The following is a 25,969-nucleotide window of genomic DNA, read 5'->3' as shown; positions in this document are numbered from 1 at the left end:
GTCTTTGGTGTTATTCCATTTGCAGCACTTGTGGCAAGTTCCAGTCTGGTGACCTCCTGTGATCTTTTCTCAGTAAATGCTTGCAGGGGGGTGCATTATTATAGCAGGAGAGGAAAAGGGGTTGGCAAGATTTCTTTTAGTGCTGCATGACTCTTCATAACTACCAGATGCATTTGGAACATGCTGCATTGTTAGTTTGCCTTTTATTTTAGCTTTGGTAGCTGAGATTGGTTGTGGTGAATGTGTGAACAGCAGAGATGAACTCAGGCTCACGCCAGTCAGTGCATTAGCACAAGAAACTTGACTGCACTTTGTGGCACATCTACCCTGGGGTAGAGCAGCCATGGGGGATGCCCTGGCTGGCAGGCGCTGTGGGTCCTGCTGGAGCAGAGTCCCGGCTGGCTCTGACCTCCTCCCCTCCATGGATGATGGTGAGACATCCACTGGCACTCTCTCCCAAGTGGACACTGGGTCCTGAGCTGACTAGGATTTGGGATTTTTATGTATTTTGATTTGAAACTGCTTTGGTTTTCCCAAATTTTAATATTCTATTTACTGTTTTTGCAATGTTTTTAACAACAGAATAGTGGTTCAATTTTTCAACTCCTCTTTCATGTTGTATCTCCTTTCATGTTGTTTTGAAAATCGTTATTGCCTTGCATTGATCAAATCACAGTTCCCTTTATCTAGAGCAAAGTGTCTGCTTTGAGATGCAATGAAGGGTAAGTTTGACACTTGTACAAAAATCGTACTTTAAGGCATGTCAATAGAAAAGTAGTGCAGGATGTTACTATCATCTTGTTGACAAATGTGAAATACATCAAATGTATTTCAATACTCCTAAAAATATCCATAAATTTCCTTTTTAAAAAATATCTCATTGCAACACATTATATTCCACAATAACTTTGTAGAAGTTTGTATTGAAGTCACCAGAATTTGCAGAAAAATTTCACTTTTGACAAAGACCAGCATTCAGTTACAAGAGAAAAAGCCCTTCATGATGGCCTTGTCCTTACCAGAAGCTACAGCAGATCAAGGCTAAACACCATTTTTATGCTTGCAAGCTCTTTCTCAATCAACCTCTATTGTGGGAGAGAGGGAAGGAAGAGCTATTCTTTCCTAAAACCCTTTCATGATGGTCTGAAATCTCAGACACAATCAAGTCTTTATGTACTGGAGAATCGGCTGGTAGATATCAACCTAAATAGATTAGATGAATTATTAACGTGCACATTTTTGAGATTGACAATAATTGGTTGAAGATGACAACTCTATTTTCATAAGCAGTGTGCTCCCAGAAACAGTCCCAAATCAAGGGTCTGGGCTGGGGCCCCTCCATTTGGAGGGGAGAAGAAGGTTGAGGGGGAGCAGCCATGGATAACCAAATTGCAAGGGCAGGAGAAGAGCCAGTTGGGAGCTCTTCACCTAATTCTTCAAATTTAGAGCTTGAGGCACCCAATGAACCAAGAGATTGATTTTTAAAAAGATGTTCATATCCTTCACTGTGACCAGTGCAGGGCTGTAGGTGCTGGGGAAGCACAACGGCATGGGGTGGCATGAAGCACTCAAGACTCTCGTGTTTGCCTTGAGCAGCACTTTACTGCCTCTGTGGGAGAGGGAGAACTGACTCCCAGGATACTTCTGGTAGTACATCATCTCTAAAAATCCTCAGTCTTTCCCTGTCTTTTCCATACATTGTGAGCAGGGAGAGGGTATGTTAATTTGAGCTAAGAAAAGACGCTTTAGCTGTTTTGTCACATCCTAGGAACGTGCCGCTAATAATAGCTTGGATGAAAAAAAAAAAATCCCAGTTTTCCATCCCTTCTCATTTGCACCCCTTCTAACAATGACACACTCAGCTCTGGTCATCACCTGGCAGCAGACTGTTGCTTTTGAAGAACCAAATGAAATTTCAGTGATATGGACAAATAATTCTGTGATTTGTTTGCAAATTGTTTATCTTGTTTCCAGAGTAGATTCATCTCAGATTTTCCAATATGACAGATTAATCTTCTGCTTAGTCCTCTTGTATCCTGTGTCCAAGCTTTCTGCAAGGTATGCAGATTTTTAGTGTGTAATACTATCATGGCAAATGGATGCATAATGTATTAAACCTATGCATAAACAAATACTGAATGATGTTTACCAACATTTTTTTTGTATCCAAGCTGATCTTTTCAACTCAATTTATATAGATTTTTTCAGCCCAATTTCCACCTTTCCTGTTAATTTTTTTTTTTATTTTTTTTTGAGCTGGTGCCCTTAATTTTGTCCTTTGGAGCTATAAGAATGATAGAAATAATGCTATTTGGTTGCCTTTCAGAGAGTTGATGGTAACAGTGGCAGCTTTCACTCCAAGTCCCCAGAAATCTTAGTGTGTGGCTGATATTCCTGTTTTATTTTCATTTCTCAGGTCAATTTCAAAAAAGGTGCAACTGATCCAAAAACTGTACATCTCCATCACCCTCAGAAGGAGAAGAGTACAGTGGAGGCATTGACAGCTGGTACAGCAAACACCTCTGCTGCCCTTTTGAGCCTCGTATTTTAAATGACACAGGAAGAGCTTTACTTTCCTTTATGGCTTTAAGAACTATATGAAATATCTGTGTTGTGCAAATGGCACCACTTAGTTACTGCTGGATACCTGTTGTGGTACAAGGCTTAAATTAGAATTACACAGAGTCGGAATGGCAGGATGTAAAAAGAACCCCCCTAAAACAACCCCATTTAGTTGGAAGAAGCTTATCCTTTAGTTTGAGGCTGAAAGAAATTCCAAATTCTGTCCATTTCCAGAGGGATTGTGCCTTTGTCTGGATTTGTTGCATCGGGAGAGATAAATATTTGCTTTACGTGTTTTGTGAAAACAAAAATGTGTCTTTCAAAACCCTCTCTAAAATGATGTATTTTTGTGGTAGTGTTTTGAGTTCAATTTGAATTTTTTTTCCTCTTCTGAGGAAAAAAGAAATAGAGTGATATGTTTCCAGGCAATACTGCGGTGTTTTTTTCTTCAGAGCTCTAAAAGTTTGGCAGGCTTGTCGTTTGATATGTACAACTGTCAGTACTATTTACTTATTCAGGGATGAAGAGGCCTTTAATACTCGTAAATAGTTAATATCAGCTCTTAATGTCTAATCATAATATCTTTTAATCTAGAATTAAAAACCTTATGAAATCTTTTACATGGTTTTGAATTTTGGTCATTTCATGCCTTTGTACTTGTATGTGCTAGAAATTCAGCAACTATCCCCTTCATGCCTGTTAGATAGAGAACTACAGTTGTCCGACTTCAAAGTCTTTAGTGAGAATGAAAGCATGAAGATTGTTGGAGCTTTCCCTAAGCATTTGTGTAAAGACCTATTTTCATTTATATTGCTTGGTAATTCTGATTTTTGTTTCAATTATAGTACCATGTTGATAATATGATATCTAGGTGTTGATATAAATCCAAACTGATGTATATGTAAATTTAATAGATAGATCTTCCTCTTTATATGATGCATAAATGATTCACAAAATAATAGTCCTGCATAACTTGCAAAACCAATTAGGGATTGGTATCATAACGTGCCTTTGGTCACCTTCCCTATTGTCTATTCACAATGGTCTCAGCCTCTCTTACCGTAGCTGCCACATTTAAAGCAAGGCACCGTAGAAGAGCTCTCCGGCAGCTCTGTCAGTGTGGAACATGGGTGGAATTGGTTCTGACACAGGGTACAAGATTGGTTGGTTCTGGATTCAGTCTTGGATCTATCAGAGAGGTGAGATCCAACAGCCAGTGACCCTGCAGGATTAGGAGAGGAAAGTGGGCTCCCTCTTTCCCAGAATGAGATGTTGTGGCGTCAGGTCCTGAGGAATTTTGTTACCTACCCCAAAATAACTCTTGTATGGAAAGTTTAGCACAAAATCATTTTCCAAAGGTGGGTATAAATGTACCCCTGATAATAAATTAGACCAGGTACATAGCTGATAGAAAAAGGAAATTTACCACAGTTAACTTAAAACACTCTAATTTTTTTATTTATTTTTTTTTTGATGTTCAAATATATTACATGTGGCAGTGTGGATTAAAGATCTCTCAGGATTTCACAAACATTTCTTTGGGATGACCTTCATAAGTTCCTTGGGAGTTTGCTATCTGCAACGGAGACATCCCCGATGACTGCCAATTAAAAATTTATACCACACCATATTTTTGCATATATAGTGGCCACCATTAACATTTCAGAATTTGTTTACAGATGCTGTATTCTCACCACAGTTATTTGCTAATTCAGGCATATACACAAACAAATGGTACCTCAAATAACTCTAACTGTTGGAGAAATACTAAATTTTTAATTGTGAGCACTGTGTATACATGTGGTGTGTATTGTTATTCTTAAATAATTGGGCTCAGAAGCCCCAGCTGAGAATAGCAATCTATTGTACAAACTTGCATAGGAATCTAGCCAAATATCTTTGCAAAGGAAGAGAGCTACCATTCAGAAGACCTTCTAAGATTGTTGTCTTAATGAAGGTAGCAGTTAATTGAAGGTAAACCGAGTACATTCATTCACAGATTGTATCAGTGTAGGATATGAGGTTAGGTAACAGCAACGTCTCCAGTCATGCTAAAATAGAAATAATGCAAGATGGAGGAGGTTCATATAAAGCCCATAAGTCATTGTATCCTTACAGAGTTTATCACTTTGGATTCAAAGTTGAATGCAATTTACAGTCTGGTGCTTGCAGTGGAAATGATGTTTCTTTCAATTTGTAGTGATTCCTGTGCTTAAAGGGTACAGCTTAATAAAACACAACTTCTATCTGAAATATCAGTCATGAAAACTAAACACCTTGGAATCTCCCAACAAATATCAGATGAACTCCCTATAATTGCCATTATTGTGTTGAATTCAAAATACATTCCTGTTGTAGGACCTGCTTCACTAAATGTTCATTTCAAAATATTGGGTTATTCCGCACATTGAAAATGTGCAGTTGTAAGCAAAATAAGTGATGAATGGACTTGACTAGTGGCAAAAATTAAAACGTATGTGTGCATTCATCATACTACTGTGCAAAGTTTATTCCGGTTGGATGGACTCAGTCTGGTCATATTTTGCTGTGCACAAATCAGATTCAAGATGTTTCTATTTTCTGCCATTTATTCCAACCAATGCAAAGATCATATTCAGCTTATTACGTTGCAGATACAGATGCCCCATCCATTTTTTATGGGTTTTAGTACTCCCCCCAAGACTTCTCCCCAAGGGCATGGGATCACTTGGGGTATCAATTCTTGAGCTTCTCCTTTGTCATTATTACTCTCTGCATCTTACTGTTGCAAGAAGCTGTAAAAGTAAATTTTGGAGAGGTTTTGAGGTGTTCTCATGCTGTGAGAATGAGAAACCCTGTGAACCTCCTGTCCATGTGTCTACCTGAGAAGATACATGCTGTCCCAGTGTTATTGCCTCTGGCTATATGGCTTCCAGGTAGGTATGGAAGGTTATATGCCTATAGGTAGGCATAGGCTATGAAAAGACTGGTAAAGGGAGACAGGATGTGGCTGGGAAAAAAAATAAAATAATAATAAAAAAAAAAATAACAGTGGCAGAAAGAAAAGCAAAATAAATCAATCCAACACATACAGAAGTTAAAAGAAGATATAGCACCCTAGAGGCAGCATCATAAGAACTCAAATTAAATTAAATTGCTGTAAAGTATTACACCTGGACTATTCCTACTGTCTAATCACAGAAAGAAGCAGTGCTCTTAGGAAGACCAGTACTGGTACTGAAAAGGATGCATAAAAGGGAAAAGGCAAATTCTATATCCTAAAAAGGAAAGCCATGGCATGAACACCTTCAAGTATACCCCCTGTAATAACATAGGGGTGAGACAATCTCTCCCTTCAGAATGTTGTGTTATTATTTTTTGTCAGAAGGAGGATGGGGGAAATGTTTTTAATATGCCCGGGGGCACTGCAACAAACTGAATTAGTGCTGTATACTGAAAAGCAAAATAATTAGGATTGTTTCTGGATTTGTTCATCAACTTGAAATTAAGCTTCGAATGCGTTCACACTTGATGGTGCAAGTCATGTCCCAGAAAATTGTGATAGGCCTTGTTTTGGTTATTTTTGAAAAGCTTACTAGCCAGGCCATGCGGTGTATCTCTACAGAGGTAGTGGCCCACTAGAAATCACAGGTTAAAGAGGCTTGGCTGCACTGCAATCAGATTTCACTTAGCTAACACATCATAAATGTAAAATAGATGTGGTTGTTTCATTCTGCTGTCTGTTGGGATGGGCAGTTGGTGGTTTCTTCAACCACAGAGGACTAGTGTAGTCCCACTTCAGCTTGGGTTATGCAGTGGGAATGAAAAGTTCCCTGTTATGCAAAGGACCATTTTTTTTTCAAATTTTCTTGCAGATATTTTTGTTTAAAATAAGCTCAACATCTGAGTCCTAACTCTAATTCCAATACGTATAGAGAAGAGTTGTACAATTAACTCCTTTCAGTATTACTGGACCTAATAACACAGTTTTCACAAATGTTATTGGAGTTATTCCTGCACAAAAGTTCTCGCTCCATGTGCTCACCTCCAGCTGCTCTTCCCTCTCCCTCACCCCGGGGTTTCTGATTCCCAGTCTCTCCTCAGAGAGCCCGAGGCGTCGGGCAGATGCGCGGAGGCACGTGGGCTCTGGTGAGGCCATGTGGAGACCTGGGATGGAAAGGGAGGGCTTCTTTCCAAATTGCTTTGTGCATGAGAGACGAAATTAAACTTCTCTGGAAAACAGAGCCTTTCTAAAGGGATTTCAGGCCACCTTCTAGCTTTGTGCACCCTTCTCAGCCTTGCTCCCGCTCTGCTCCCCAAGCAAGACCTGTGTTTCCGCTCTTTGCTCCCTGCTGCACAGTACGAGCAGAGTGCACGTGAGCCACATGCCCTCCCTCTCCCAGCACCCTCTCTCCTTAGGGACAGACAAAAATATCTCGGCATGAAGGGATGCTGCTGTGTCGCTGAGGGTACGTCACAGGCTGCTGAAAAGACGTCATCCTGGTATCGGTGGATTTGCCAGCCTTGGTCTAGCTGGGGTGGGGAAGGTGTTGCATAAATTTCAGTGATGCTCCCTCTGCTCCTGCGTATGCGTTTCTGTTGCTGGCCAACGGTACTGTGCTGCTGGGGTAGAAGCTGCCCCCTGCCCTTAGGAAGGTCCCTGGGGAGAAGAGGAATCGGTGGGAGCCAGGCACGCTAAAGCCAAATGGATTTCACTCCTGAAACCCAGCTCAGCCTGTGCAATTAGTCATTCAGCTCTCTGAGAATAATACAAATTATGTGCACTTGCGTAAGAAACTTCCTCCTGACAGCACTGTTTAGAAATATGTCAGCTTCTGAAATAAGTGTTTGAAGTCTTTGATTGGGAAACCTGCCTTTTCTGAGTGCTTTTCTTGCTAGAAGATGACATTATAACCTGGCATCTTAACCTCCTGCTAATTTGCTTCTATCAGTCAAATAATGAGTTGAGGTACTTTTTTTTCCTAGTAACTAGCGGCATAGGTTAATATCCACTTTTTCTCCCTACACAGGCATGACACCGCATAAATACTTTCCACTTATGTGTACATATGTTAACAATACAGCTTCTTAAATGATCTATTATCTAAAAAGTAGCAGTTAATTACATCTTCAGCTTGTAGAGTTTCAGAATAGTATAAACAAACAAACAAAAAAAAACACTTAAGCAGTAGGCACCTGGTGTTGTAAGCTCCTGGAAGGTTTGTTTCACTAAGAGGAGTAGTTTTTGGAAAAATTGCTGCAGAAAAGTGATACATCCTTGCTCAGCAGCCCTTTTCCTGAGGTGTGTTCTGCATCACCTCTGCTGAAGGTAGTGACAAGGTGTGTTTGTGCCACTGGAAGTCAGACGTATCCTTTCCTGTGCATCCATCAGGAATGGGGCAGAAATGCTTCTCATACTCCAGCCACTTCAAATAAGCATTCCTGGAGTGGGCAGGATTACAGAGTTATTAGGACAGGCAATGTAAGAGGGCAAGGGAGAGGCAGATACAGTTGAATAATTGTTCGGTGGTGTGTGAGGCATTCACACATTGAAAGGAGGCAAATAGGCGCCTCAGGGAGTGTGGGGTGCACCTGAATTGGTGTGGGTGCCCGGTGTGAGCGATAAAGCCCAACGCAGAGGTATTAACCACCCAGAGTGGCAGAGAGCAGGTAGTCACGCTGCAGTTTGCTACGGTAAATCACCTGGTAAATGAGAAGCAAGCGGGCAAGCAGGATTTATACTCTCTGGGATGTCATCCTTTTACACAAACAGGCACTTAAGCCTCTTGGTGCGGTTATGTCTCGTTCTCCTGGGAGGCTGGAGTCATTTTTTGGGGGGATAGTTGAGTTCAGCTCTGAGCAGGTTTGTCTGTGCTCTTTATTTTATGTCATGGTGAAAGCTGCTGATCTACACTAGCCTGTCCTTTTTTGCAAGTGCTTGCTATCGAACTGCACGGTACCTCTGTTCCCCCAGCAACTCCCTTAATTCATTTAAATCTCTCCTAGAAAGTAACTTTCCCTGTCTGCCTTTGGATAGGGAGTTATAGGGAATTACAAAATCAATATACAAAATGCACCCAAACTAAATTTAGAGAGACCTGTGCCAAAGCAGTGCATCTATTTGTGCCTTATTTAAGAAAGATTTACTTTTTGCATTGTTCCCTTTGTTCTTCCTATATCTGTCTCTTTATCCTTCAGACCAAATGTAGGAAAAAATGCTACGGCTACTGAGGTGTGAGTTTATGCATGTGTTTTTGTGTATAATGGACCTCTGTTATCTTCCTTATCTAGCCATTTTTTAAGAATAGATAAGAGTTTGAGCAGTATGTAAACTCTGCGGTGCATTTGTACGGATATTGAGGAGGTGCAGTGAATCCTTTGCAGAGGTGAGTTCATGGCTGGCCACATCACTGGATAGAGAGGCAAACCCAAAGTCCAGCCAGGGCGACTCAACAGATTGCAGCAATTGTGTCAGAAATAGGGATGTCTGAATCTGGCTTTAGTGACAACTACAGTATAAAACCTGAAATTCAGGGAAACAATATTTGGTGGATGCACAATTAAGTGCTCTGTCTTTGGCTCTGGTTTTGAAAACATTGGCGCTTTGATGAGAGGAGTTTCCGCCACAGTGCTGAACTCCCACAGGCTGCCCAGTTTGATTCCTCAGCACTCTAAATAAAACCCCCAGGATGCTGGCAGAGACTTTTCATATTTTCCTGAGTTCCAAAGAAATTTCATGTGAACTAATGGGTGTAAGCCTTTACTCGATTGGCACAAACCCTTAAAAATCAAATCCTTTCCAGACCGTGTAAGAGAGCCTCTTGGGTTGTGCGAGCTATTCCAGTCCAGACCCCCATGATGGCAGAACCAGAGCCAGGTTTTATAGATGTACAAGAAACTTTATCTTGCTGAGCAGACCCCAGGCCTTGAGTTGTCCAGGTTTGCTTCCCAGACGCTAGTGAGCTGTGTTCCCGAATGGGGTTTGCAAATTTTCCTGATGTGAACCACCGCTGCCCTGTGGTGTATAGCTGCTTCCAAGAAAAGCGGTGTGAGATGAGCTGCACCAGCCCCTGTCAGGGTGGTGCTGGGGCATGTTTCTGTATCCTGTCTGCTTCTAGGAGATGAAAGCTACCTGCACTACTGCATAAATCCCGAGAAAGCTGTGCAAAAGCCTAATGCCTGCAGTCTGTACAGGGGCCCATTTCACCCTGTGTCTTTGTAGCCCAAGGCTGTCAGCCAAGGCTTTCCTTGAGCTGTGAGGATTCAAAGGAAAAATAAGATAAAACATTTTTGATTTTTTTTCCCTACCATCACCAAACAGCATATAATTAGCTTTTCTTTTACACATTAAAGCCAGCCTGATGATGCAAGACCTATTATAACTCTAAAAGCTTAATCTTAAAGGGGGAGGAGGGGGAATAGAGTAGGACCATACTCCTGGAAATTAGCATAGGGCTTTTTCCTCTTTAGAGGAATGCCTGAGGATGTGACTCATGCAGAAGGAGAACAAGTTTCCCTTCAGCCTCTCGATGTAGTGGCTGGGATATCAAACCACATCCAAGCCCTAGTTTGAAACTCCTTTGGAGTTTCCAAATATTTAATTGGATGTGAACTACTTTTAATGAAGGAAGGATACCTCTTTTGGTGTTATATCTATGGGAAAAAATGAAAAAGCAACTTTATTATGAATATTAGCATGCTCCAGGGCATGCAGTCATATCAAGTGAACATATTTCCTGGCTGCTGGATTCACAGCTGAAGCATCGTGTACAGAGCACATAGGCTACACGCAGCATCTCTCAGTCCCATTTGTGCTCCTCCTGGTACTCTATACAGACAACTTCCACCTCAGGACAGGAATGTTTTCTATTTACAAGGAAAATGAGACACAAATTTCTTCTGTTCAGTGCTTGCTAACTGGCCCTCAAGAATCAGGAATGCACAATCTGCATACGGTGTTATTAATAAGGGAGGTATGTTTCTGATTTAGTCCCATGCAGCTCCTCTGCTTCAAGGTTTTAAGTGGACAACGTTGTTTTACCTTTTCCTCAGTCCTAGGGTACAAGTTTTTAGGAACACTGCACTGAAGTAGATGGCAGGTGAATCTTTCCACCTACCAGTTGTAATAAACATATAAAGTTTGTCAAATGTCTTATGGTTATTTGTTGATTTCTTAGAAATCAGGCTGTACTGTTGAATGTGTTTTTCTTATTATTAACTAGCTGAACGATGGCTGATACAAAGTCAATATTTAGAAACCCTCTTTTTCACAGGTCACGACAAGCATCAATTTGAATTGCGGAGCACTGCTTTTGAAAAGAACAAATAAATAGTCTGTCTTGTACTTTTTTTCTTTATTCAGAAATAATCAACAAACAACTGTCTATTTAATTAACCTTTCATTCTAATAACTTAGTTATTTATCTTACACAACCTCATTATTTAACATTAAGAGAAGCAGTTTGTTTTGCCAAATCTCAGTGCTCTTTCTACCCATCGTTGCTGCTCGATCTGGGAACCCTTATTCCAGATAATTTTCTGTATTTGATCTTGTAATATATGTGCATTTAATATTCTGCCCAATGCATACTCTGCCCTGGGTGTCCTCATAGAGTTGTTATAGAGTAGCTAGGACAGGCTACACTTATAATTTACTTCTCAGTAATTTTCCTGTGATGACAAGCACTAAAACAATTATTTTTGAGCTAAAGGTCTGGAAAATTCTTCTTTTAACTATCCAAAAAGCAAAGAACTGATCTTAGGGAAGAGCAAGATTCAGCACTGACTGCCTACTATGTTGTTCTTCCTATTGTCTACAGGTTTTTGTAGGCAAACATCTGCACCACGCACCTTTTACTGCATTATGCAACATTGTTAACATTTGCTGTGTATTTTTGTTCTCACCTTCTCCTTGGGAAGGGAAGTGTGAGCTGCTGTGTGCCTGTGTGTTTTTATTTGTTTGGTTTATGCAATATGCACATTTCATCGAGTTTGTTCAACTGAAATGAATGCTCTTGAAGAGAAAATGCTGAAGGGTCCGTAGTTTCTGTTTCAACCTGGGAAAGTTTGGCATCTTGCACATATGATCTTAAATCTCTTTGTAGCGATATTTTTTCCACATGAAGCCATCCTGAAACACGGTTTTCAGTCTATACACACCAAGTCAATTGAAGTTTTGGTAGAGAAGCCCTCTACCATGGCACCACACCCTGATGTGGGTGGTTGTGTGGGATTCAGGCTGTGCAAGGGCTTTAAAACTTTCTGGGGATATTATTGTAGAGAACAGAAGAGTAACCTGATTTACTTGCAGTGCCTGGGAGCTACAGCGACTGCTGCAGCTTTCTGTTCCAGCTGGGTTTTCTTTGATCAGATCTCTTTGTCCATCTGTTTGCACCGGCCGCATATCTGGCTGGGTCAGGCCAGGCTGGGACCAGGGTCCTCAACTACACCTTTGCGAGGGACAGGGAGCAACCTTTGTGTGTGTGTGTACTTCATAGCCTTGGATTTCTTCAGTCTTATAACCACTGCGAAACTCTTTATCCTGTAGGTCCCTTGAATCCTATTTCATCCCAGCCACAAAGGAAAACTTCTAACAAATTTCATTATTTCCTAACAGAGAGTTGAATAGACCTCGTGTTAATTGCAACAGTGCTTCAAATTTTCCATTAGTATATGCTGTATCATTCTTTCGTGTCAGTAATTCTTTGTTCAGTCTGCCTCACTGCAGGAATATATTAAGAATCTTTATAGCCCAGATTTAGACATGCTTAGACATGATGATTTTTCATTTATTGTTGTAGAATGAACATTGCAGAGCAAGCAGGAGGCTAACCATTTAACATCAAGTGTCTTATTAATCAGCTTTTGTTTATTTAATTTAATAAGCAGCTTTTGATAGCTGTGAGAGTCTGGTTGTATATTTAATTTAAGCAGCACTTATTGCTTTAGTCTTTGGAATGTATGACATTGGCCTTCTTAGAACTTTGCAACTGTATGGTGGCCTTTAGAGCTCAGATTTTCTGTTTGGATTTATATATATATATATATATTTCTTTTTCTTTTGAGAACTTGAGGATTGTATTCTCTTTAAGATGTATGGGAGCACACTTTTCTTGGGCTGCAAGTTTTACGCTGCTTTCTTCTGAAATTTGGGAGGTATCTATAAACACACAAAGGTCAAGCAACTGCTTGTGTGTTGGCATCGAAACGTAGAGCAGCAAGTGCTAGAAACTCCTGTCTTTAAATCCTCAGTCTGGTCCTTTGGGAAGTTACAAAAACTTCCTACCATCCTCCCTTCCTTCCTGACAAATATGGGCACTTTCATATATCTGTGGTAAGTCCCATGTTGAGTAAGTCCCAAATTATTTCAAAAGCACTGCAATGAGACAAGGACCAGAATCCACTTCTGTAATCTCAGGATCCTCTACTTTTGACAGTCCTCAGGTTTTCTCATACATTTATTCTTAGAGCCATTTTAAATGCTTCCCAACACTCAGTGTGCTGCATTTCTGCACATGGCACTGCAAACTTCTCCTTAGGGATTTGGGGTCTAGGAGGTGATTGTCACACTGCTCCACTCCTTAGAAGATCAGAAACCTTTGGGGCCAACAGAGCTCTGGGAAGCCTTTCTCTAATTTAATTTATTTTGTGTAATCATCACTTATTCATTAAGTAATTAATTTGGTTTTATTTTTTTCTGAGCTAGAATAATGTAATGTGGTTTTGTATCTTCCATTAGTTCAATCATGTCACATTAACAGGACGGGTTTGCATGTACTGCCTGTAGCTCCAATTGGCTTTGGGCACTTTTTTCATGGATCCAGCAGCTAAAGTTGGACCTTGCCGTAGCTAGTGAAACTAAAGAATTCTCCTTAATGTCTACTGCAATATGGTTCAAGAAAGTCTTGAGAAAATTAGGACAAAATATTGCTGAAACTTACCCATGAGTTCCAGGATGTTATTTTTCATGCAAAAAGGGTTATGAAAAAAAATTCTGCTACCCATGATAATCATATTTGTGCATTTTTACAGGACTAGATTGACATGGAAACCATGTATTAAATAGACTTTTTATATATGCCTCATTCTATTCACAGAGCTGTGGGCTATAATACTGTGTTTCGAAAAACTGTTCAGGATTAAGTCTCTAACTTCATATATGCCTTGCATAAGTTGTTTAAATAACATTTAGGGGTGGGGAAGAATTTTTCAGAACAGAAGGATAATTTTAATTGTCTTGGTGAAGTATATGTTCATAATAGTAATGCTGACAATACTAATGTTTAAATATTTGACAAACCCTTAAAAAAACAAAACAACGACAAAAAAAAAAAACCAACAACTGCTGGTATTGTCAATGGTGCAGCTTTTGGCAGATTCTAATGCAATCTGAGAAATGCAAAGATTGAAACATGACTGCAGAGTGCTACATTTCCTTGGCTGCTGCAAGTAGCCCCATTATGCCATTCTGATACCCAAACAGGATGATATGTCAGGGCCAGTTATTCAGTGCTGAAAATCTATTTAAAATAATATAATTAAAATCAATAATAATATATATATCTCTAAAAAACTATTACAGAATTATTTGCATTGTCTAGTTAAAAAAAAAAACTATGCTTGGCAGAAAGACAAGGGCATGGTCAGATTTGATTTCAAAAACATGGGTATACAACTAATTAGCAAATCAAGCTTTTAAACACAAATTAAAAGGAAGGAGAGAAGAAGAGTTTTGGAGCACATAATTCAGTTTTTCTTTCAATTTGTTCCCATGCTTTCATTGATTTTAGGGGGCTGTTGAGTAGTTCAGTTGTAGTCATTAGGATCCTAATTCTCTTAAGTACTTATTAAGCACTAAATTGCTTGTTTATGCCAGATCTCAGTAATTCATTGTCATGAAATAAGAAAGAGAAATAGCAAAGATTGACATGTGAATTGTTATTTTTCTTAGTGTTATCTGGCAGAACAGTAAAATCAGCATTTTACCACATTTTCTTCTCTCTGCCCTATAATTAGAATGTAAGACAGTGCCAGTAATGATGGAAATAGCTTGCCTAAATGGGAATGCTTAGGTGTCTGTTCCAGTATTTTGCCCTTTCAGGAACACACTTTTATATAGGGTTCTTGGTACCCAGCTCCCTCTATTTCTAAATTTCCAAACAAAATGACCGATGTGCTTAGAAGCAACGTAATGCTCCTTGATCCAGTAACAGTGAGACTTTCACCCATGTTTCCAAGCATGATCTGAAGTAAAGGCCTTAGAAGTTGATGTGGGAGAGACTTCTCCAAAAATGGGTCATCTCACCCATTATGCTCACAGGGTCTATCAGACACCTGAAACATTTCTGCTGCAAATAATGTCAGAAGGTCCCTAAGTTAATTGTCTCTGAACATTAACATTCCTTAAGGAGACATAAGGCCCAAACCAAATGCTGCAGTGAGCATTAGACGCAGCAAGTATGGCAGTAATGTTTTTGGCACAGACAATGCTGAAAATGGAAGCAAATCTACTGTCAAGCCTTGAGTTTCTTGGCTTTCCCCAAAATCCAGTGTACATCTACAAATTAATCTGAGATAGTTCTGTGTGCTAACGGGATGGCTGGTATGCAGGAGCAGCATCAAGAAGTGCTCTTTGACAGAAATATTCATGATGAAAGATGCCAAAGATGGTCCCTGGGGAAGGGGAGGGAGGAGTATTAAAATGCTCAGGCTGAAGGAGGAGTCGGCTCTTCACAGAAAAAGGGGATGCCAAGCTCCCCACCTGGGCAAGGACTGATCTTGGAAAGAAGTAGGGCTCGTTGTGCTTTAGTGACCCAAAGTGATGTGGGCATGAAGGAGCTATTAGAGGACAGTAGAAGCAGAGAAAAGATATTCCTCTTAAGTGAGAAATGAGTCATTTGAGGAATTAGTGTTTTTTTTTTTTTTATTTAATTGCTTTTCTCTGTCTCTGTTAGCTAGATATCAGCTGTGAGAAATGTGCTATTTGGGCTTCTGGGAATTCATCGGCAGTATTTCAAGTTTGTTTATGTCTATTGGTTTTATAGACTTGTCAGCAGAAAATCATGGGAGAACACAAATCAAGAAATCCTTAATTGGGTATAACTTATCAGTTCATTTCCATGTGTATTTCTTGATACTCTTATTTCTACAACAGTAAGTGCATGTATGCATTTCATTTTCATCGTGGTTATTCATTGAAAAAAAGAAAAAAAAAAGTTTTAAATAGAATAGTGCTTTCCTAAATGCCATCTTGCTAGCATTGAAATGTTGTGTCTCTGCCACTCTTAGTTAAGCCAATGAGGGTGTTTACTACTGTTATTCCAGAAAATAGCTTGCAAGCTGCTATTCTGTATTTCCTGCATTTAAAAAATAAATAAAATCACCCTAAATCTGTATAAAATTCATACGAGAGCTTCACAATATCCGCTGTGCCATTTTGGAGTGTCCCGGCTGTTGACAGAACTGCTATATGGATCAAATCACCTTCACTACTCTGGTGGTACCTCCAAAGTGACCCCACGGGAGGCCACCAGGAGAAGATTCAAGCTCAGTCCTTCCCTCATTGCTTTTTCCTCTTGTCCTTCTTTTGCTGTTTCTATTTCTCTTACTCTTCAAAATTTTTCTCTGTCCCTTCTTCCAGACCTCTGGCTGCCATTTCTTCTTCCCTTATGACCTTGTCCCTTTCCTTTCCCAGGTTCCCATCTCTTACTGTCCTCCTGCAGGCAAGCCCTTGTGCTTCACCTACTCCGGTTCTTCCCTTCCCTGCTAGTAGCTGCTCTCCCAGCTATAACCAGCCTCCTTTCCTCACCCTCCTCCTCTCCCTTTTCCTGCCACTCTAGTTTCTTTTTAGGGTGGTGGCTGACAAGCAGGTTTACACTGTTTTACCCAAACTAGGGGAAGCGGGTGAGCAGCTCTTATTTCTGTTCATAGCAGTTTATTTCGGTTTACATCAGAAACAGTACGCGCTTATGTTATAGCATGGTGGAAATAGCACAGAATTGTGGATTTTAACCTAGTTGTCCCCCTGAGCACCTCTCCTGCCCTGTCTCCTCCACCTTCATTTGTGTGCTCAAGCTGGGATGGCCTTCTCAGTGCCTGTGCCAACATTTTATAAAACTATTACTGAATAATACTTGTAAGTCCTTCTCACTGTGGCTTGATTTGCTTCATTTTAAATGTAGCTTATTAAGCCTACATTTTCTTTTTTTAAAATCACTTATCTGTTTTCAGCTCAGACACTGTCCTACTGATAGTTTTCTTTAACTTCTCCATCCCACTGCAGCTCTAATAGTGTTTCACTGCATTTCTGGGTACTGCTGAGGGCTCATCTCTGACAGCAGCCATGCCTTTAACATTCTACAGTTGTATAAATCAATCTGATTTACCCGATTTTTATTGCTGCTGATGGAATGCAATGTCTTCATTTGTAATGCTAAAATATATATTTATACCCCCACCCTCAGCTTTGCCTTGTCTAGCTCGAGCCAGCCATGCTTGTTTCTCACATCACTCAGTTTGATGCAGAGGGCAGCTGCTGCTTTGTCCATAACTCTGGTTGTGAGGGGAATAGAGAAGGCACCTGTAAGACATTTGCTCCTTTGCAGACAGATGGATTACCCAGCCATCGTCCACTTGCAAAGTCAGACGAATGGGCTTGATGCCTCCCTCAGAGCTAAGCATTTACTGCTTCGCCAAGCAGGTCTACTGATCTAACTGCATTAAGGATTTTAAAATAAGTACCATTGCCTTTGGTTTAATTAAGTTTTCTAATTGTGTGCTCTCTTTGCTGTACAAGGTAATTTGGGTGCTTCAAGAAAAAAAATTATTCTTCTTTCTGGGTTGTAGGGTTTGCTTGTTTATTGGAGGTTTCCCTCAATATGACACCCATAATATTTCGCTGTATTGGACTGGGAAAACATCTGTTGTATCCAATGTGGGAAAGGTGCTGTGAGTCCTGGGCAAATGGGGACATGGCTCATGGATCAGGGCCTGGCTTCTCAACAACCCTGAAGTTGGTAATATTGGATTTCATACCACTACTGGGAACTTCTTTTAGGATTAAAATACAGGATGAGAACCACGGCTCATATAAGCCTGATCCCAATTTGTAATAACGTTATTGTTCCTCTGAAATGAATATTGGAGAAGAGAAATAGCCCCATTAGGTGATACGATCACAGGATATGTACCACAATCCAGTCCTTGTGTAGACGGTTTAACAGAAGAAAACACAGCAGAAAGATCCATATGAGTGGTTTTAAGATCATCAGTTCTCTAAGTATTGTCCTTATTTTCCAGAGAAGTTTCATAAATGGTAATTGCTGTTTAGGGAAGAGGCCATTGAGTGTGGCTATTTGGCAGCTATCACAGCCAAGGGGCTTAAGGACTTTGTCACGTGGGGAAATTTACTGGCATAATTACACCAGTGTAATTATACTGCTCTAATTGTACCACCATAAATACCCCATGCCTTCCAGAATGAGGGTGACTTCTTCTAGTTTATCGTGTTTCTGCCACTATGTGCTTTGTGTAACAAGCAGCAAACTTAGGCAGGCATGTCCACCTTGTGAGAGAGCTGCAGCTCTTTCTGTGCCAGGTTGCTCAAGCCCTCCGCACAGGGGCATCCCATCATCTGCCAAACTTGTGGCATCGCGGAGCGGTGTCCCAGCACTACGTTAAAACAAAGAAGGCAGAGGTGCCCAGCCCAGTGGGATTACATTGTCCATGGGCTGAGCCTCAGCCAGCTGCGTGGCAGCTGCTATTCCACAGAATAATAAAACATCTATCTAGCAGGGACGTGTCTCTTTTGGCACCACGGAATCTGAAAAGGGATGGAGTGGCGTGCACTTTCAGCAAGATGATGATATAGCATATTATTAAACAATAGAGGCATGGGAAGCTTTAGAGAAATGTAAAAGCAGCACGCTCAGCCAGTATTCCCTTCAGGGCTGGGAGAAGAATGTTCCCGGGCTCGGGGCTTTGCTCTGAGGCTGGGTGAGTTAAAGGGTAGAGGAGGCAATGCAGATGAAGGGGGAATTAATTTGCTGAAGCTTCTGTGCAAGCTTCAGTTATAAGCATTAGGAGTCTTATTTGTGTAACCACTATTATATGGAAAACCAAACAACAACAAAACATAGAACTCATTTGGAACTTGGTTCTGTTCAGGACAAAGAAATGTTGCATCTTTCTGCCAGTCAGCATCAATAGGCAGCCTATTGGAACCTGCCTAACTAAGTGACTCTTTGGATTTGCAATTATCATTTTTGATTAAAAAAAAAAAAAGAAGGATCTCATCTTGTTTTAAGCACACATACTGCAATATTTCTGGTAGTATGGGAAACAGCATACTATGCACTTAAAAATATATATATATATATACTGCTCATTAATTAGCTTCTTTGATCATAAGAGTGAGAACATCCCACCTGTGCTACAAGGTGGCCCAAAAAAAAAAAAAAAATTTGCTGAAAAGTCCTATCCTTTCTGCTGTGTTATGCAAACAATTTTTTTATTTATTTTTTTTCTTTTAGTAGGAGTGAAGTACGAGTTCTTTTTCTCTTCCTGGCTTGCTAAAAATGTGTGATAACAAGTTGACTTCAGTGGGAGTTTTGCATGGGTAAAAGCTGAAGGATCAATCCCCATATTGTATGTGATTTTGCCCTAGTAATTATTCTTCAGTTGAACAGTTTCTCCATGGCAACTGCTTCAAATAAGTCTTGTCTTCACCTATTTTTAAAAAAGGACATATTAGGATTGTATGTTTAAGTTTTTTTTTTCACCCTTAAAATGGAGAAAGGGAAAGGATCAGACAGAAACAGAAGCATATAGGATTTGGCTGAAGATGTCCTTTCCTCCATTCGCATCCCCACTTTTTCTCTGTCCTGGGGGGGGGGGAGGGGGAAGCATGTACAGTTAAAAATAAATTCACTACCTTGTCTCTCCGCGTCCCCTTCCTGAGCCTCTGAGACATTATGGCACTGACTTGATCAATCATCCCACATCCACCCTGACAGTTCCTTAACACAAACTTTCTTCTCCCCACTTTTCTCAGCCACAGTCTGCTTTCTGTCTGGCAATTAATTGTCCTACTTCTGTTCTCACAACTGTGTTCTCATCACATGGCTTGGCTGAAGGTCAGGGCTTGTTAGCTGCTTTGTTTTGCACTTTCATCCCATAAAAAAAAGGGAGAAAATATTCTGTGGCTGGATTATTCTCTCATATTGGACTCATCTCACTGGTCGTCACTCCACATGCATTTTTTTCTCTTTTTATTTTTTTTGCCAGAGACTAGAAAACACATCCATCCAGCTATACAATATTCAAATAAATAAATACAACCAATTATTTTAGACTTAATTTTCTCTTTTCATTTTAATAAGGCAAGCATGGTTTCTAACAAAACTGCAAGATCAAGGGTTTCATATAAATCATCTCTCTATTGTTTTCTGTTGTTGGAGGCCGCTATCTTTGGAATAATACATTCATTTGGAATAATACATTCATTCTTTTTTCTTTTTTTCTTTTTTCCTTGATTCATTTCCAAATGCAAGGTTATTATTGTGTGCTGGATGTGTTATTTTATGTTAAGTTCCTTACACTGTACCACTTTACAAAAGCTAATGGGGCAAAATGGGGCTCCCCCCTTTCTGCTGAACACATGAATATGCAAGCTGGCAGATAAGTTCACCTGTCCTGTAACATGAATTGGAAGCGCTGCTCACTGACAGTTTTGCTGGCAGGTTTTCACACGTGGCTTTTTAAAGCTGATATATAAGGCCATGTTACATTTGTTTCACCTGAAAACCCACGTAACACGACATACAAAAGTTATCTAATAGATTTCAGCAGGACTACGTACAATGTGAGAGCTCTTTTGTCACTTTTAAGGTTGCTTCGGGAAGTTTTTGCAGGTTATGTCTAATTTTAAAATCATCACTCTTCTTTGTGAAGATCATTGAATGCTGATGATTTTTAGCTGAGTTTTAGCAAACCCAGGATGACTGATGTTGGCCCTTAGTCTTGTCTTCTGTTGCTGCTCTCACCCCTCGGGTTATTTTCTGTTCTCACCCTCTCTTTTAGAGATCCAGTCTATATTATGACCCAATAAAGAGTTTTATATGCAGAACTGAGGTGGCAACAAAACATGGCAGAAGATGGGAAGAATTTCCTGGAGGATGCAGAGCATCGTAAACCATCTTTCTCATTTAACCTGATTTATTGCTGTGCCTGAAGCCACATTGCCCATGCATGTCAGCAGGTGCTGCTCAGTTGTCTTTTCTTGGCAGCACTCAACAGCAAAAAGAGGGCTTAACAGGCAGCATCCACAGGTGTACCCGTACACTATAAAGCACTGCCTTTTGCTGTTCTTCAGCAGTCAAAGTAGAGAGAGTGGTGAATAAACTAATATCTAAACTAGTATCTTTCAGTTCAAACATCAATGGCCATTTTACAAATGTCATCTTGTCTCTGACACTCCAGGAAACCACTTAATAATTAACACTGTGGTGGGGAGTTTAACTTTCTGCCAGTTCTGATGATCACCAAAACAACACACAAACTCAGTAGATGTAGCAGCCGTACCTCAGGTGGGCTGGACATCAGGCACGGAAGAGCAGCTGTCATGTTTGATACAGTGCCATCAGATGGAAGAAACACCAGCTGAATTTAAACAAGATGCATCTATTAATTTTTTCTTATATGTATCTGGCTTGAACCAATTTGATTATATATATATATATATAGGCATTAAACGAATTAAGCCAGCAATTAAAAAAAAAAAAGAAAATAAAAAAAAAGAAATACAACTAGAAGTGAAAATCTAGGATTTTTTAAAATACATCTTGGCAAAAATAATGATGAAATAGTATGCTGTCAGTCATGTTGGGAGAATAACTTGACTCTAAAAAGCTGAGAGACAAAATTTCTTGTTAGCCTTGGTTCTGCACTACCTGTTATGTCACTTAGCCTAACATTAGGGTAATTAATTCCAAAGAGCTATCTTGAAAAACAAATAGCCCTGGATTCCTGCTGAAAATGACAGAGAGCACTCTACAGACAGAAAAAAAGACAAACAATAGCTCACTTTTATCACGGAAATTTGGGCTCTTCTACTTAATTGGGAAGTACCCAAATTCTCAAAGTACTTTCTGAGTAGCAAATTCATATCTTTATATTTAACAGGTAAAAATGGGCATGATATGGTACTGCTCATCATTACCTGTACAGGTCCTTTAGCCAAGCAAAAATTGCGGAGGACTCTCTGAAGCGTTAGCCTTATTTACTAACCATTTAATAATAATTTTAAAAATAAGCCCTCTGCATTTTGCGGCTTAATGTGTTTCCATGGACCAATATGCGTTGCTTTCTGGTGTTTCATGAACAACCAGAGAAAGCTGGGGTGCACGTGGGATCCCTGCTGCGATCCATGGACAGCCTTTGCTGAGAGTGCACAATTTCTATGGGCAATGCATTTCAATCAGCACCAGTTTCCCCGCCTGGCAAAGAGAAATACCTTTTTGCAGCAGCAATAAAATGATTGATGCTGTTGTTTTTTATTACTGCTAGGTCTTAAAACATCCATTTATCCCGTTCGTCCGTACCATGAAGATTTTAAACAAAGTGACATCTTTTCCATGAGCCTCCTGAGCTTGCTTCTCTCCCTGAGGCATGGCTCCTTCAGTCTTTGTATTTTCCTCAGGACGCCCATCTCCTTGCTTCTGTAAGTAGGATAGTGAATGAAGTATTCTTTGGTGGGGAATTCAGCAAGTTTATTGTTTCATTTATTGCTGGATTTGGATTTTGAGCAAAGACTGAAGCAGTGGGACCACACATTGAATGCTGAAGGGAAGAATAAATGTTGCATGGTCTGCATTGCCAGCTGAACTACATACTGATTTGGGCAGGGTCCTGAGGAGCAGGGAGTTATGTACAACTCCTGCTGTAATGCACAGGATTAATGGTGGAGGATTAGACCTGACAGTAGATTGGATCCTGATTTCTGAGGACTTGACTTTGCAACTTTAGCATTCTTCTCAGTCATTTTCTGTGATTATTGTTTACGAAAGAGTCTCTTTAGAGACCTTACAGCAACTTTCCTGACATAAATCCATGTAGTCAAACAGTTTCCACTTGCACTAGAGCTTGTGCTCCACTGTATTATGGGTATTGTACTTCCTAATTTCACCTGACCCCACAGTGTGGCTATACAAATGATGAAGTAATCAGCGTGTCAAGTCCAGTCCCAGAGACAAAGGAGAACAGGGCTTGATTTCCACGGTTGCAAGAACAAAAGAGAAAAGTTTGTTGTATCTACCTTGGTCAAGGATCATGATGTGCACCACCTTTTCTATAGGTTTCTGTAGGTTAGTTTTTCTTTCTTTCCCTGTAAAGCTGTCTGTTTGTATTTGGCATATATAGCTTCTTGAATGGTGGTATTATTTAAAATAAGATGTCAAATACATCTCTCAGTTGTTCAACTGTCAAGAGATATTGAAAACTAGGTGTATAAAACCCTTTCTGTACCGTACCATACCATGTTATCTTGCTATCACAATTAGGGAAAAATCTAATGAAATTAGGGAAAATCTAATTTATCAGGAGTCCAGCTTAAATTTTGAGACTTAAAGGTGTTTAAAAAAATAAAAATAAAAAATGAAGGCAGGACTATGTGTGTGTTAATATCCTGTAAACTTAAAGCTGCCTGTTAAATGCAGTAAACCTAACACATGCTCCTGTCAAATTACGTTTCTGGCTATGGAAAGTATACGAGCAGATTACAGCTTCATGTTTTTCTCAAGGCATGTTTGTTTAATCTCCATCACTATGTAACTGCAAGGTCTGCTGGCTACATATGTTTTGTTATATTTGTAGCCCGTGCCCAGATTTAGGTAGCACATAAGTGAAATTTTGTCATTTATTAAGCAATTAAAACTGATCCTAGTTTCCAAGTGTCTATTAGAATGCAAAAGGAGCCACGACATTTATCTTGCAGACTTGTACTTTTGAAATCTAAATGCATACGGAATATCTAGTAAAGAAATTTGACTTGCTGGGCTGGATTTTCAGGTCATGCTGAATTTATGCTTGTGCAGTCTTTTCTGAGGGAAAGAGCCTTTGCTTATAACTTTGAAGGGATGTGAGATAATGGACTTTTACACTGATACATTTCTACTTCTAGAAAAGCTTTTACTGGCCAAGAGCTATGCCCAGGCACTTCCGTGGCGTGGATAAGATTAATTGGTGAAGAGGCTTTCCACATTTAATGAAAATGAAAAAAAACATGTTTTGATAACTTTAGGGACTCTTGTTTTCCTAAAAATGACTGTCTGAGCCTGCTGAGGAAGGAAATGTGTGATACGTTGGTATGTTCAAACAAATTGCAGAGAAATGTATTAGCAGGCAGGCAATGTAGTTGTGGATGTGGAATAAATTATGTGGTTGTGATTATAGATAAGGAGGAGAAATCCATGAGGTGAATTCTGCATGTATCTGTGCATGCAAGTTAAACCTTTGCAAAATAATAGCAGAAGGAATAGTGTATGCTGTGAAGCTGGAGCTGAATAATAGCTTTGCAAGCTGCCTCCTTTTTAGTGAACAAAGATAGAGGAATCTTTGTAACACATAGAAAATCAGGACTCTATAATGTGTTGATTAGCCTTCCATTAAGCATTATCCTAGACATAGAAGTGGAATATAAGTTAGCTTTATAGGGGAAGTATTGAGTAGACAGGCTGCAAACATAGAGATTGATTTTTATTATTTAGGAAGGCAGAATATTAGGATACATGAGTGTTTCTTTTTTTAACCAAGATGCTGGGCTGTCAGTGGTGAAATATTACTGCAGGAGAGTTTTCTTTTTATACACAGTGGTAAGAAGTATGGCTTCCTTTCTCGGCACTTCAGCCACAGATGCTATCAGCTAAACCATCTGTGGTGACAGATTTGTGTTATATCACTTAAAAACTAAGCGAAGCTGGTAAAGCCTCCTACTACAGGATATAAGTAGCTCCTGCTAAGGCCGGGATGTATTCCGATTCTTTCTTTCTTCAGGGGGCAGAGGAGTGGGAGGACTATGTGGATAGAAACTCACAATAGCTTTTAGTCCTGTCTTCACAGAGTATTGAAATGCCGGCATGGATCTTCTGGGGCAGTGTCCATACAAAGCTCCTTTCTCTCTGTCTGCGCAGGGGGTAGATCTGGACCAGTCCTGCTCCCTGTACATAGTTAGTAGACTTGACCCATTTGTGGATGTCATGGAGAAATCTGGGTAGCACTAAGTCTAACTTCAGAGGAAGGCTATGCTAGGTGGTATGTACCCAGCGCTCATGAGGCCTATATCATGTCTAGAAGAATGAATTTGCAGAAAGGACGATGTCTCCTCAAGGTCATACTGTTTTAAAGATGGTGGCATTTGGGGATCATGGTGGGTTTCTTCCTGCCCATTTGTTGTCATCTCTTTGTTCTCCTAATCTTCAAAATGTTCTTAATAGTTGCTCTGTGATCTCCCAGAGAATGGCTCTTAAGCTTCGATGAGCGCTATTGGTACCAAGTCCCTGACCATGACCAGCATTTGAGCACTGCTGGGACTGAAATTGTTACACCACGCATGGAAAGCTGACCACAGCAGGGATGTTTTATCAGTCATGAGTATGCAAGAAAGGTGTGCTGATGGTGTGTAGTGTTGCACAACGTTTCTGTGCAATGAGATGTGGTACAAATATGTGTATCGGTAAAAACACTGAAGAAAATTGCTGAGCCAAGAATAGAAACCTTCGGTCTTCCAATTTGTGACTGTCTGGTTGAAGGTATCTGGAGTTGTATTAGACTGGACAACTGTATCTTTTCATGTCTCCATAAGCACTAAAAAATGTGCTTTTAGACTGTGAAACAATTTTTGCTGCTGAGGACATTGTGATGTCCTTCTGTGTTCAGAATCAATGGGTCATACTCAGATACCAAATAAGCACAATTTAATTTAACAGTGTAAAAACTCTCCAAGTATCTTGTGCTGAGAATTACGGGTTCCTCAGCCCATGATGCTATCAACTCTTTCCCCATCTCAAATTCTATCAAGTGATGACAGAGCTAACAGTGTTGAGCACCTTTATGGGAGCTGGCATTTCATGATCTCAAGCTCCCCACCTACAAGACAGAGACCATCCATTTGGTTTTGTAGAGAAGTGGCCACGACTTTGTTCAGTAACAGAACCCATAAAACAACCAAAAATAAAACTATGGCATTTTACAAAATCTAAGTGATAACAAACACCTACTTGTCAGTATAAATTTGCAAAATTGTCTTTCTTTTTTTTTTTTTTTCCAAATAAAATCCTACCAGTAGCTTATACTTTAAATCCAGCAAAATGACTTTCAAACAGATGATCTCAGGAAATTGATTTTTATCTTTGTCTTTGGAAGACTGGGCTTGCTA

General features: G+C 40.0%; 1 protein-coding gene across 5 annotated transcripts in view; it reads left to right on the top strand.

Annotated features, from left to right (window-relative positions):
- The window catches only part of TAFA1 (TAFA chemokine like family member 1), a 313,943-nt gene that overhangs the window by 130,546 nt on the left and 157,428 nt on the right, over positions 1-25,969 (top strand). The gene's annotated exons all lie outside the window — the stretch shown is intronic.

The sequence above is a fragment of the Anser cygnoides genome, chromosome 10 (assembly GCF_040182565.1).
Source record: "Anser cygnoides isolate HZ-2024a breed goose chromosome 10, Taihu_goose_T2T_genome, whole genome shotgun sequence".
NCBI lineage: Eukaryota > Metazoa > Chordata > Aves > Anseriformes > Anatidae > Anser > Anser cygnoides.
This window is presented reverse-complemented; position numbering and strand designations above follow the sequence as displayed.